The 12,676-nt window shown below is 38.4% G+C and overlaps 1 protein-coding gene across 1 annotated transcript in view; it reads left to right on the top strand.

Moving 5' to 3' along the window:
• fbxw7 (F-box and WD repeat domain containing 7) overlaps positions 1 to 12,676 on the top strand; it is a 72,303-nt gene that overhangs the window by 918 nt on the left and 58,709 nt on the right. The gene's annotated exons all lie outside the window — the stretch shown is intronic.

The following is a 12,676-nucleotide window of genomic DNA, read 5'->3' as shown; positions in this document are numbered from 1 at the left end:
GCTGCTTTTTTAGAAGGTACATGTATTATGTAAGTCGCTAAGGGACATTGACAAAAGGGTGTGCTTTAGTAAAAAAGCATTTGGGAATTCATCTTGAACATTTAGGTGGGTATAATAGGACCATATACATGGGTGGATATAAAAATAAACTTTGTGTTCAAAAGAATATGGTGTCCATTTATGTTTGCGAGGCTTATTTCTCATGATTTCTTTAGTCGCCACTAAGATCCCATCCGGTGACCTTAAAAAGACTTGCCTGGGAGTTCCTATTTTTAACCCTGCCCATGATCCAGAGAAAATGTATTGATTGGCTAGGAAAACAGCTGCTCACTGGTCTATGGAACCGTCCCACCAATCCCATAATACAGCGACACGTGTGCTGCATAGTCAAAGCGGGAGCGGCCGGAAAGACACTATACATGACAACTCTGATCATGGAGAACTCATTGCAATGTTACACCTCGCCAACTGGCTTAAAGTTTGACTCATGACCTTCCGGTATCAGCCATTTCGTTTAAAACTTGTTGGGTAATAAGGGCATTGGGGTATGACAAACAATCATGTTTGTGTCTTCAAGTGGATGGGCTAAAGATAATGAGGAAATTAATTTTCGTCATCATTAATCATACTTTGAGAAACTTCTTTTTATAGACGCTTCCATATATGGCAGCCTCTATTGTAGTCTTAGGTGTCTAATGTCACTGGCTTTTGCATTTAGCTTCAAGTTATTGCTGTTATTACAGATGATCTCAGTCTTAAGAATCCTTTATCTGCAATTTGTCTGAGTAATGAAGTTATACGTAGGAAGGCCATTAGTTGTGGGAATGATGGATGTGTGGAGAAAGTGTCTGAAAACACACTACCGTTCAAAATTTGGGGGTCAGTAAGTTTTTATTTTGATTTTTTAGATTTCAATAAAATGTTGTTCTTTTGAACTTTCTATTCATCATTTCCACAAAAAATATTGAGCAGAGCAACTGTTTTCAACATGGATAATAAGAAATGTTTCTGTTTGACCAAATCTGCATATTAGAATGATTTCTAAAGGATCAAATGACACTGAAGACTGGAGTAATGGCTGCTTTAAACTCAGCTTTGCCATCAAAGAAATTCAAAATAAAATTAAAATATTAAATAACTTTTAATTATTAGCCTTGGTGAGCATAAGAGACTACTTAAAAAAAATAACATTTTGCAATATCTTAACGACACTAAACCTTTGAACTATAGTGTATAGTCACTTTCAGTGTTTTAGGAAGGAGTTTCCTCGAAAGGGAATCAATATATTTGGAGGTCTCTGATATAAAAATGTTGAAAACCCCTGGAATAGAGAATAATGAATCTAGTTGTATATAAATTATCCATGGTAATCTATTCATTTAAACGACTACCAGTGAGTGAAAACAGAAAATGTATTAGGCTACCCAAGTCATTAATATTGAAACCTTGCAGTATTTGCCACATCTCATTGTTCAGTGCTTAGTTTCTCACCCAGCCAAACCAAATGATAGGGCAGGGAGAAAGCCAAATAAAATGGTCTTTATCACTAATATACACATGTACCTCAGTGTTTCCTCTAGGATTTTTTTCCAGCTGGGGTGGCAGGCCTTTTCCACAGGGGAGGGGGCATCGCCCATGGGTGATTCCCATTGAAACTTACCCAAGAATCACGAGCACTCACCGCTTTCTGAGGAATTGAAAAATTAAAACCAACCATCTCCATCAAAACAAATTACGCAAGATATTTATTTGCAAAGATATAAAGTACCACTGTAAGAGAAGGCTATATTCATAATCTATGGCAAAAATACTATTATAAATTAGTTTAGTGGATAATACAGCAGCAAACTCTTTGGTATTGACTATGGAGGTGGAGAGGTTGGAATGGAAGAGACAGATTCTGTGGACAGGTGTCCTCTGACGTTAGGAGTACTTTCTTAAAGTGACAGGACTAATCTGTCTTCCACTTGGGCACATAAGCAATCAGGAGGCAGAATTCTTGCTGGTTGGTAGGGGATCACATACTTATTTCACTCAAATAAGTGCTAATCAATTTACAACTTTTATATAATGTGTTTTTCTGGATTTTTTTGGTTGATATTCTGTCTCTATTCGTTAAAATAAACCTACCATAAAAAAATATAGACCCTTCATTTCTTTGTAAATGGGCAAACTTACACAATCAGCAGGGGATCAAATAATTATTTTCCCCACTGTATATATGATAGATATGACAGAACAAGATAGGCTGTTAATAACTTTGATTGATCCGCAACATAAAGTCACGGAGATTCGCATCGATAAATTCAAAGCACAAAGAGAAGAGATATTGATGCTTAGTGTATTATATTTATGCAACAGTTTATTGAGCCTTTTCTTTTAACAGTTTTAAATTTCAGCTACTGTGCACATGAAGAACAATTCATACTTGCTCTCTACTCCAGTGTTGTGATCTAACAGACACCCGGTAGAAAGATGACATGATTTAGAAACTGTAGTAAGCTCCAGCAAAATAGTTTGTTTATGCAAAGCCATAGACCTGTATCTACAAATGAAGTATAACAATAGGAACATTGATCTTGGAGTGAGTTTCATCGTGTTGACTGTCGTATCCGAACGCAGCGCGCTGTTTGAAATCTGAATGGAGAATGTTTCCATTAACTTTACCTTAACGACTTAAATATTCATTAGTACCTCACATTAAGCTATTGAATGGCTCCAGAAGTCTTGGATTATAGTGCACAAAAACCTTATGGTTCTTTACAATGTTTAATGCATTTAGTGGGGCTTAACTATAACACAGAATAGTGCGCACAATATCGAATGTGACTGAGAAGCTGCAGCCGCGACGGGGTGGATTTTTGGTGTGGCGGCCCGCCGCCACAGAATAAATGTAGCGGAAACACTGTACCTTCCAGAAGATTAACTTCCGGAAACATTCCTCTTGAGGCTTGTCTTTGTTCTTGAGGAGTGGTGTTCATAATTAATTCTGTCCCTTCACTTTCTTCTTTCCTTGTAAAATCAGGCCTCCACTGAGACTGCAGAGTCTCTTAAATCGAGAGGAGGAGGAAGAGAAAAGATCAAAAATAGATATCTAAACCTCAACACCAAACAGGCATCCCCATGCCTAACCAATTGAGCAGCTGGTTTAGACACCACCTTGCAGAAGAGACTTGAGATCCACCAGCTGGCCCCAGTGAATGAAATTGCTTGAATTTCTCATGGTCCCCATAGGCCAATATAAGATCCTTGAAACTTCGTTCAGCAGGTTCTGCAGAGTCCACTGAGCATAAAGAAGCAGCAGCTTTTATCATTGTAGAAAGGAAATAATAAAAAAGTCCTACAGGAATCAAACTTAGGTTGAAGATACGTTTGTTCATATCCATATATTCTGTAAGTCCTTGTATGGACTTAGTTTCATGACAAGACACGCACGCACACTCACACGCGCGCGCACACACGCACACACACACACACACACACACACACACACACACACACACACACACACACACACACACACACACACACACACACACACAAAAAAAGTTTAACTTTTTTAGCCCTTACTCTTATGCCATCTCAGAGACCCTCTTATAAATAGATGGCATCTGAGTTTCCAATGAAGAAATGCTGAGGAGACAAAACCATCTATTTTTCCCAGGCCTGGTATAGAAGACAGCTGTTTCTGAAAAGACCCCCAGGAAATGAACTTGTTTTCATGCCAGAGCACTTGGGTGCATATTGCTTTTCTGTTCCGGATCTGCTTTGCCATTTGGGTAAAGTGATCCGGTCCTGCCCATCAATGCTATGTCACTGCCATGGTCACCATCAAGAGCCATTTGCTACTTGAGCTCTTACCTTTGGCCTGTAAGTCTCACTATGCCAGTTTCCTTAAAGGGATAGTTCAACCAAAAGTGAAAATTATCATATATTGACCCTCTTGTCATTCCAAATCCATTTTTAGAGAGGAATACAAAAGGAAAAATTTTTTTCCACATTTCTTTGTCCCTTAAGCTCCATATGACGTTTTCCAAAGTCTTCTGAAGCCATAGGAGGTGTGAAGAACTGACCAAAAATTGACAGTTTGTTAAAAAAATCTTTCTCCACAGCTCCCAGATCAAATATGGCATCATCTTTAACAATGACATTTGTTCATGAAACATGAAAAATGGTGAGAATTTGATGTGATGTGAACAACTGATTTGAAAGTTACAGCAAATCCAACATTTTCAGTGAGAATTAATCCATCTTATGTGTTCCACTGAACATATAACAGCATATCATTTTGGAATGGCATGGGTAAGTAGTGACTTTTTTGGATTAACCAAAAATTTTACTTCCCCAGTCATTCAATCACTGGGCTTTCTTAAAGCTGGTGTTGGTAATAAAGAATCACAAAAACAGTGGACAAAAGCGAATAACAACTTTTCTCTTAATCTTTCAATGAGAATTTTCTTACTATGGAGTCATAGTGCTCTGGCATTTTACTCCTTTTTTCAGTGACAGCACAAAACAGTTGTTTTAATTGCAACTTTTTTTAAAGAATACTGTTTCAAAATATGGATCTTGTCTACATTTGATTGCCAGAACTCTTAAAGTCTCTTTAAGCAGTCTCCTTTATGTTCTGATTGTGCAAGAATTTCTGTGTGTTTTTAAAGTGAGCCATGTGCTAACAATCTAACACACAAGAGCCCGGCAGCACATACAAACAGATTTAAGTGTGGTAAATGCTACATGCTGTACAGTCAAAGGCTTTTTTTAAGCTCTGGCTTTGAGGGTTGTCATTGCACTTGGATTTGTTTTGAAGTGTTTGTGTTTCTGTGCGCTGTGGTTAGTTCTGGGGCTTATTTTTAAATGGAGACAAGATGGTGCTTGTCTTCATGTATGTGTAAGCTGAAGGGCAATGTGATGATGATGATGATGATGAATCACACTGGTCTCATGAATCCTGTTGGATCAAGAGGCAGATGTGTCTCCTTTGGAAAACCCTCACAACTTTCCTTTTTTCAAGATGCATCAATAAAATGGATCCTGAAGTTTTGATTGTCAAGGTGTGCACAGACATCTTTAGAGTCAACTCCACTTGCATTCTTTTGTGTAGATCTTGTAGTGCTGCCTTTACAGGAGATTATTTCCTATACCTGTTATATATATATATATATATATACACACACACACACACATACATACATACATACATACATACATACATACATACATACATACATACATACATACATACATACATACATACATACATACATACATACATACATACATACATGTGTGTATATATGTATGGATATATCATGTATATATGTATGTATGGATATATCATGTATGCACTCAAAGCAGTTCATATCATCTCAGCAGCATTGAAGGGGATTAAAGTGTTCACCCCAAAATAAAATAAAATTGTCCTTTATTCCACTTCGTATTCCACATTCTTCTGCAGAACACAAGAGGACACGACTAAAACAAAAAAAATGTCTGGTTTCGTGAATTCAGTGCATTAGCACTATACATTGTGACTTGCTGATCTTTTTCCAGGTGTACCAAACAGTTTGCTAAAAAAATTGCTAAAAACATTTGGTGAGAATTATTTTATAATTGAATTACATATTTACCTTAAAGATGCAGTTTGTTGCACAGTGATTCAAGTGTATCAATACATCCCTTTTATTTCTTGACCTGTCTGAACAAACTGATTTCCTAAAAGGAATCCGATTCTACAACTCTATTTTAGAATAGAGAAAGATTTCAGGGGCACACATTTATTACCTCAGCCTCTAAGTAAACTGCCATTGTGCTGTGGGCGTAGAAAATCAACCCGAGCCTCCATTCCCACTCTTGCAGATCTGAAAAGAGCTAAAGTAGTTTTCACATTTATTGAAACTCTTGCCATTCTAACTTGGCATTATCTCAGGTGGAAATTGTTTTACCTAGATGACTTTTCTTCACCTTGTTGTGTATGGGCACTGTTTGAGTATCTAGTCAGCTGATGTGTCCTCCCGCCCTTCCGTGCCAGCTCCTATGGGAGGAAGATGATGGGATTGCATTGCCCTTGAGCTCCAAATAACGCTGGGTGAAGGCATCTGCCCAAAGCTATTCTGAGCAGGCCCATTCCAGCACTGGACATGCAAACAAAGTGTTGTGCAAACAGTATTGTGGAATTCTCCATATGGGAAGGCTGGACTCCTACCAACAAACATTAAGGGATGTCAGTGATTTTACTTGTGTAGCTTTGTGTAGAAAAAATGTAGATGCCCACACTATTGTCAAGTCATGATAGCACACAGAAGCTGAACTACTACTGAAGCTGAAGGTAAGTGGCTTACACACTTTGATCGGTCCAAGCCCAGCTGGCACAAAGAAGTGCTGACATTGTTTCTCAAGTTGCCCTTTGACGATTTTGGGCCACCCTCAGTACCCAAAGCTCCATCAATTCGAAAACCTGCTGATCTCAGACAGCGACTTTTCCCATGTGTTTGAAGACCTCCCACCTGCTGCAAGGCTGCCAAGAGGTGCTGACATTTCTTGCAGAGCTGGCAGTGCGGGTGAGAGGCTTTCTCCTGGCCCTGGAATGTGTCACGTGCTCCCAGCATCTGCCGAGAGCTAGGGGCCGTAACTGAAGATGGGGCTGCTCGGTTTAAAACACTCATGCATTTTAATATCCGGGACCATTGCAATAATGAATGTTTGTGCTAAATATGCTTTTCGACAGCACATTGTCGCTGTTAACAGCTTGTAATACGAGTCTGGTTATCGGGATATCTTGAGAGGGGGTAGTTGATTACTTCAGAATGGCAGGTCAAGTAACGGTTACCCTGGAACAACGTTCCTCCGTGGATAGCCTGACCTGACCCAACCTCAACTACACAGATTTTTTGTTTGTTTTTTTAAGCCCGTTGCTGTGATGTTCTCAACAGCGCAGACACACACTTTTGTTGTTAAAGGAATAATTTACCCTAAAATGAAAATTGTCATCATTTACTTGCGCTCATGTTGTTCCAAACTTTTCGAACTGACTTTTTTCTGCAGAAGATAATTTGAAAAAGGTTAACTAAACAGTTTTGGTTACCATTTGCCTCCATTGTATTGACAAAAAAAAAAAAAGAGACTTTTCTCAAAATATATTTTATGTCCCACAGAAGATAGTCAGTCATACAGGTTTGGAGCGACATGCGGGTAAGTAAATGTCAGTTTCTTGCTGAACACTGTCTGGTCTTCATCGCTAGTTCTTTGGGAATGTTTCTCACCTTTCACTCCCTCAACCCTTCTCCATCAGCCTATCCTCCCTACCCATGGCTACTTGGCTTGTCTGCGGTCCAGAAGCAGTCATTTGGCCATGGTGTAACTGACGCAGCTGTCTACATGGTTCATTTAATTTGGGCATAAGGTATGCCACTGCTTGTGTGGTCCAGCCTAGATTGCACTCTAGATTGATTGTGTGTGTAAGCGAGAGAGAGAGAGAGAGAGAGAGATGGGCAAGCTCTCTGAATTTAGTGAAAAAGCAGAGACTGATTTATAGCAGACACTGGATAACAGAGATTCTGGGAGGCGTTGCATACCCACTACGTGCCTCACTGACGACTGAGCACGTGTAAATAGCTGCGTAGTTGGATGAGGATATCCTTTCAAACTGACCCCTGATTGGTTTCTCTATTTCAGTCCCATGATTTTGTCTCCAAGTCTTGCTCAGAGCAGTGTTGTTGTCAGTGTGACATCACCACTGAGTTCATCCATTATCATCTGATATGGGCCGATTTGGTCTCAGCATTGTCTTGAACTGGCAAACAATGCAAGCACTTTGTTGCACACAATCCTCCATATGTACAGACACTAGAGGGATAAGAGGTCCTTCAACATCCTTGGCCCTTGCTCTGTTTATATGTGGCCCTTTTATAGCCCCTTTTAGCTTGTGATAGGAAAATGGATCATTTACAATCCTGCTCTCACTGGTTAAGCTCTCTTTGTCTTAAAAAAGTTGAGGCTCCTTATGTTATGTCTGCAATGACTCGTGTCAGTTATTTTCATCTTTGTTGTTATATTATTTTAAGTATTTTCTTGAATTTTTAGAGTTTCTATACTGGTCTGATGAACTTATCTATCATGACTGCATTCAGTAGAAGTGAGGTTGCTGCATCCATGTTGAGTTCGTTGCCCAGCTCAGGAAACTTGACTCTGATTCACAGATTGATCAAGACCGTGTATCATGTGGGTGATGGAGCGCAGGCATTCTCTACGCCTATTTATAAAACCTGCATATTAGCCTGCACAGCCAAGAAAACATGCACCCCCACCCCTACCTGATGGTTGAAGGTTTATAACTTGTAGGTATAATAATTCAAAGTGTCCAAGAATGCTGTACGATAATGTATTTTGATTCTTTAGGGACTAATTCGTAAATTGATTTAGGTCCAAATACAGGCATGTAGGGAATAATTAAAACATTTTGCTTAGTCCTTGTCCTACTTGATTCTGAGCCCAATTAATTTGATTTCATTAATGGGATCTCACTGAGTTGAGATGCTGAATAGACGGTTTGGTGGTATGTGCATGAATGTAACCCATTGACATGCCTGGCTATTAATAGGTTCCTTGCATTACCATCAACTTGACTTGAGCATTGCAAAGTCATCTCTCCATTTCAAGCCGATCACAACCAATCATTTTAGTCAAGGGCCTTGGTCTTAAGAGGTGCATCACTTAAGCAACAACAGCACAGTGTCCTTCCTTCTAGAAGTTGAAGTCCTTGTTTTTATGCAATGTAATTCCTAACACTTATTTAGTTACTGTTTACCAAACAGCCTTATGTGTTCACGGCCATTATTGCATTTACATGGATGAAAGTTTAAAAAAGCAAGGAAAGTGTTGCTTATCAGGTTTTATACTCTATAGCTACCGGGATTCCTCTGTTTTCATTGTTTCTGGAGATTTTCACACATCAGCATTTCCTGTTGTATGTGAAATTAATCTAGGATTAGATTTACCACAATCAAGTGATTTTCCTATGGCAGAAATGTCACTCTCATGCACATTAGTTGTTGCCTTAATCTTTGAAAGATGTTCTACTTGCAAATACTTTAATAATTTGTATCTATTGTCGATCACTTGAAACTCATTAAACGTTGTTTTGGCAAAAACATTTAGGTTAATAATGTTGAACAAAATGAATAATTTATATCAAGTAGGCCTATTAAGTTGTGCTGCACAATGTTTAGTTATTTGAATAAATTTGAGTTAACTTTTTCTAAGTCAGGTTTGATGGCCTCACTGAATATAAAAGTTCAAGTTGTTGTGTTGTATAACCACGTCGAGTTAAATATTCATGACTTGCTCATCCAGCACATTTCGAGAACTCTTTTACTGCTGACTTGACATAAGGTGCCCAGACCTGCTCAGTCTGCAGATTACATGCGTGTCAAGTGATCCATGCTTTTAATATGATAATAAGACTGTTGAAAGATTTTACACACAGCCTACTTGGTGATTCACTTATTAGGTGAGGTTATGTTTCATCTTTATGTAACATCTCTCTATATGCATTAAGCAGCTAAAAAATGACCTGTTTTTCAGGTTTTGTGTATAAGAGGACATTAAGACATCCAGTGCTAGATAACATTTTTGGCTGAAAACGGATATTGGATTTTTGGCAAGAGATAGTGAAATTTCGGCCACCGAAAAATTAATAGGTAAAAATGGCATTTTCGTTTTTGGCTGAAAGATCAAATGTGAGCCAAAGTTTCACTCTCGTTATCACTGCGTGGTGTGACGCTCCGCTCAATATTCTGCCCTATGCACATGCGGAGCACAGTTGCTCAGCTCATGCTCATTGGAAAAGCAAAGTCAGCTCAGATAACACGCTGACATACAATTTCTATGTAGTAGTATATTTGTTTATGTTTGCAATAGCCGTACTCTGCTGTAACATGGTTACAGCCGTGCTTGGCAGCGCTGGTAAAATGACGCTACCCTCTCATTTACTGATCCACTCCCCGCTATGCTCTGCTCACATGCTCTGATAATAATAGCTTTGTAGGACTATACATTATTTTTATAATTGGCCAAAAAAAATGTATGTGTTAAATGTCTGTCCAATTTTAGTTACTTTCAATAAAAATGTGGTTATTTTATTGACTTTATTTTATTTTACTCAGTATCATTAAAATGATTGAATTTCATTAATGTCTAATAGTAATACAATTATACAAAAAAAGCTAATTCAAAATAATTTTTAAAAAGCGTTTTCGGTTTTCGGCCAAGTGCATCTTGAATTTTCGGTTTTGGCCCAGAACTTTCATTTCGGGGCAACCCCTACCTAATTGTTCATTTATAGGACCCCTGGCTTAATTGATTCCCCCCACTCAGACCTGATCATTGAATGTTATTAGCCACCTATATGGGTCAGTAATTCTAGGCAGCTGACTTGATGAAAATAGTTGATGAAAATAGATGAAAAATTGGGCAAAGACCCGCATTTATGCTCAAACTGACTGCCAACAGCAACTTTCTTCAAATTGCTTGCACCTTCTTGTTTTGCAGCTTGCAGGTAGTCTTCAGAATTTTAATGTCTAACAAAAAAAGCAGCTAAAGTTGGAAAGTTTGTCAGTTTCGATTTGTTAAAAAAAGATGGAAAAAAGGGTAAAATATGTAAAAGGTTGCATTCAAAATGATCAAACTTTTCAAAGCAACAATGTCTGTTTGGTTGAAATGAGAGAAGGCTGATAAATATTGAGATGATATTGTTTTAGCTATAATGTCAAGGCTATTATGAAAGATATCTTTTACTTTTATAAAAGATCAGTATGCTGTTGTCTCAGTAACTCTTTATACCAAATTAAGCACCAGTCTCCATCATTTCACTTCCCCAGTACAAAGTTTGGTCTTTACAGTGTGCAGATACACATTTCCTTAGAACTTCTGAAAGTATCTGGTCTCAAATGATTTGTGCAGTGCTGAGCAAATAAGAGCACAGTGTCCTTAGACAAAAAAAAAAATTGAATTGCGGTTGCCTTTGCAGATGAGCATGAAGTGGAAAGTTAGTTGCATTTGCATTTTCCTGCTATGTAATATTTGGATGATTGGTTGTTATGAGACTCTCTTGGGCCGGTCTCTGAAGATCAATCATGTGGGATGACTTTGAGAATCTAGCAGGTCTTTTGATTCTGTGTTTAGTCTTATAGTCAGTCCCTGGTTCCTGATCTTCATCTCAGACGGTCTCTTTAGGCCCACATCTACAGTACTCACCGTCTCTATCCTCAAAGAACACAGTGTTCGACGGAGGATGGACTTGAAAGTGTATGATATCGCAACACAGATGAATCTTAATGCTTGTGCTTTGGGGCTCCGTTAATAAGCACAACTGGGTTTAGTATACATGAGAGCATGCTAATGGCAACATTGGTCAACCCTAAAGGATAAAGGGGGCGGGTGGATTCTTAAAAGCTTTTCTAATGAAGTAGACCAGCGTGTATATCACAAAAGTATGTGTTAAATGTATTTGCAGATTTCATTGTTGGAAGACACTTGGGGTTGTTTCAGTCTAGTTTCCACCATCTCTAATATTGTAGACTTCTAAGGTCAGAGAGGAACGGCTTGTGTGTGTTCACTGTTCAGAGATCAGGAGTGTGGAATCTGCAGGCTTTGGCCGTTCTCAGTGCTTGGAATGATGTCAGGAGCGCAGTATGTCTTCTCCAGGGTGGCAGAAGTGACTTCAGGCCAGATCACTGCTGTCTCAGCCTCCTGTCTCTCTCGGAGGACATTAGTTCAGTGAAAAGATCAGCTTCATTGGTGTCCTTTTCACTTTGTGCTTGTTTGCTGTTTGGAGACCTTGTGATATTTGTTCTGCAGTTTTCTTTATTACTTATATGGTTCAATGACAGATAAAAACGGAAATATTTAGTTTAAAACGCTCTTATGAAGTTCTTAGAAATGGGTTCTTTATATTATTAATGTTGGTTTCATTAAAATTTTCAAGAAAGGTTACCATTAAATCACTGTATAAACTGTGATTTAATAGTGCAATAACAATTTTACTGTACAGTTTGAATACATGCCTGTTTTAATCTTTTTTTAAAGGTGAAACATTTTTACTAACAATTTATCAATTAATATTTTCTTTTTGGAGAGTTTCACCCAACTGCATGTTACAACCTTACCACCATCACACATTATCTATTGATAAAATATGACATTTTAAGAGACTTGCTGACTTTGATGCACAATCGTGAGGATATGCAGGGGTCCTCTTGTTAGTTGTACCACATAACTCTGATTTGGCAGACAAAAGTTTTGGAAAAATAGTCTGTGTATAGTATGAGTTTGTGTTGTCATGATTTTACATTTCATTATTTTTCATCAACTGATTATGGTGATTATGAGGGACTAAAAGCACTTTCTTTCACATTGTCACACTTTCCCTTGCTCCTGTTCCTCTTATATTAATGTTTGTCAAACACCTTGTGATTTTAGTTTGCTAATTAAACTCCTTATGTAGTCTCCTGGGGTGTTTAAGTGGTCTACATCCGGACCCAGAAACACACACATTTTACTGCATTAGTCTCCCATCAGCATGCACAGACGCCCTGGCCTTTTGTTTATACTGTTCTCCCCTGTTGATTTCCATCCCTATCTGTCTTCAATCATTCTGACGGAAGGGCTGCAGAGATTC

The sequence above is a fragment of the Scardinius erythrophthalmus genome (genome assembly GCF_964197995.2).
Source record: "Scardinius erythrophthalmus genome assembly, chromosome: 3".
NCBI lineage: Eukaryota > Metazoa > Chordata > Actinopteri > Cypriniformes > Leuciscidae > Scardinius > Scardinius erythrophthalmus.
Note: the sequence above shows the minus strand (reverse complement) of the source record. Positions and strands in the feature narration are given on the sequence as shown.